This window comes from Mastomys coucha, unplaced genomic scaffold (genome assembly GCF_008632895.1).
Source record: "Mastomys coucha isolate ucsf_1 unplaced genomic scaffold, UCSF_Mcou_1 pScaffold16, whole genome shotgun sequence".
Classification (NCBI taxonomy): Eukaryota; Metazoa; Chordata; class Mammalia; order Rodentia; family Muridae; genus Mastomys; species Mastomys coucha.
In genome coordinates this window covers 52,698,205-52,700,518 of record NW_022196898.1, presented here as the reverse complement: position 1 = coordinate 52,700,518, position 2,314 = coordinate 52,698,205, and the positions used below count along the sequence as shown (strand labels likewise).

Sequence of the window (2,314 nt, the reverse complement as noted above, 5' to 3'; positions counted from 1 at the left end):
GCAGGAGGCTGACTTTCCTTGAAGTTTTCACCTCAAATACCGCCATCACGCAAGTGTGCGTGGCAGTAGGGGATGTGACACTCTCCCCTGGTCTCTCTGAGTACCAGGTGGGCACACGGTACACAGGCACACATATAGGCAAAATGTGCATGCATGTAAATAATTAGCAATTTTTAAGAAAAACAGACAAAGCCAGTGTAATCTAGACCCCAGCCCAAGGTGATTTTGCAGGGAACTGAGGAACCAACGTGACCTGTTGATCTGTCATCATGGGCAGGCTAGCCTGGGAAGGGCTGGCAGTACTCTCTGCAGCTGGGAATGTGTCCTGCAGGTAAACCCCACAGACAGACTTGTTCCCACCTCCCCAGCACAGGGATTCCAACTGCACCAGCACACAGGCCTTTCTACAGAGCATCATAGCTGGAATCCAATGTGACACTTTAATGGCAGTGAGCCAATGCAAGAAAGGTCATTTGGCAGGGGTCTTGTCCCAGGGGTTTTTGTTCTGTTTTGTTTTATCTATTGTGTACATGTAAGTGTGCATTTTTGTGAACCAAGTGCGTGCAAAAACTGATGGAGACCAGAAGAGGGTGCTAAAATTTGCCATGTGGGTGCTGTGAATTGAATCCAAGCACTCTGTAAGAGCAGTCAGTACTTTTTTACTTCATGTATGTATGTACACTATTACTGTCCTCAGACACACCAGAAGAGAACATCAGATCTCATTACAGATGGCTGTGAACCACCATGTGGTTGCTGGGAATTGAACTCAGGACCTCTGGAAGAGCAATCAGTGTTCTTAACTGCTGAGCCATCTCTCCAGCCCAAGCAGTCAGTACTTTTAACCACTGAGCCACCTTTCCAGTCCCTGTTTCAGCATCTTAACCCCTGTACCTGCCTAAGAGGAGATGGCTAAAGCCTACCTTGTCCCTCCCTCCTCCACTCCTAAGACGCTGCCCATGAATAGACCAGAGCTCTTCCTTTGATCAACAATCACGAGCAGCTAGCTCATTCTCATTCTGTCACACAGGAGCCCAGATTAAAATTCATACTCATGTTTCCTTTCTTCTTTCTACACTAGGTAATTAGCTTTTCATTCCCATGGATAAGCAATTAATTAATGCTTTGTTAACAGTGATGGAAATCAGAATTTGAAATATGCTCAGTTTGTTTCTTTCCACTTTTCAAAAGAAAGAGGAACAGGAACGTGGAAAGAAAACAAGGGTGGAGGTTGTCCAAGTTAGAGTTAACAAATTGCTGTGATGAAATACCAAAAGCAACTTGGGGAGGAAAGGGTGTATTTGGCTTAGCTTCCACGTTACTGTTCATCATTGAGAGAAGTCAGGACAGGAACTCCAACAGGGGCTCAGGTGTCTGAGGCATCTGCCAGTTGCATCCTGCCAGCCACTTCTACAAAGATCAAAAAGCAAAGCTAGGGCTGGCGGGGAGATAGCTCCAAGGGCAAGGCCTCCAAACCTAATGACTTTAGTTCGATTCCAGGGAGCCACATGGAGAAGACTAAAGGCTGAAGGTTGTCCTTTGACCTCCCACATGTACACCACACACAAACAAATGATGTAATTTAAAAGAACATTTCAATATAAAAAAAGGAAGACAAACATCTTAGTCACATCTATCGATGTGGCAGAAGATTTAAAACACACAAAATTCAAGTGATTTTTCAAATTCAAAATTCAAATTAAAAAAATTAAAAATTTGCCTTTTACATGGGGATAGAAAGAAAACGTGCTCGCTTCGGCAGCACATATACTAAGAAATTGGAACGATACAGAGAAGATTAGCATGGCCCCTGCGCAAGGATGACACGCAAATTTGTGAAGCGTTCCATATTTTTTTTAAGAAATGAAAAAAAAAGAAAGAAAGAAAGAAAGAAAGAAAGAAAACACGAGCTGTTATCTGAACTTCTAATTCTTGTGCATGACAAGTTCATGGGCTAATCACATTTTATTTTATATTTAAACAATGTTTTGTGAAAGAAAGGATTTCTCTTTAGCCCATACTGGGCTACAGCTTACTATATACCCAGGCTGGCCTCAAACTTAGAGTAATCCTCCTGCTTCATCCTATGATGTGTTGGGATTACAAGTGTGACCCTTCTATAGACCCCAGCTCTAGCTAACACTTTAACATAGTTTTATGGAGCTAGGCAGTATTCATGCGATCCTTTAATCCCAGCTGTCAGGAAGAAAATGCCGGCAGATTTCTGAGTCCAAGGCTGCTCTGAACTATACACGTGAGTTCCAGAACAGCCATGGCTACACATAGAAATTCTATTTTTTTTTTTTTTTTTTTT

The 2,314-nt window shown here is 42.7% G+C and overlaps 1 non-coding gene across 1 annotated transcript; it reads left to right on the top strand.

Moving 5' to 3' along the window:
* Positions 1-1,746: 1,746 nt before the first annotated feature.
* On the top strand, positions 1,747-1,855 carry LOC116094472. Its single transcript, XR_004120133.1, has one exon. It is a non-coding gene; the product is annotated as a U6 spliceosomal RNA (small nuclear RNA).
* The last annotated feature ends 459 nt before the right edge of the window (positions 1,856-2,314 follow it).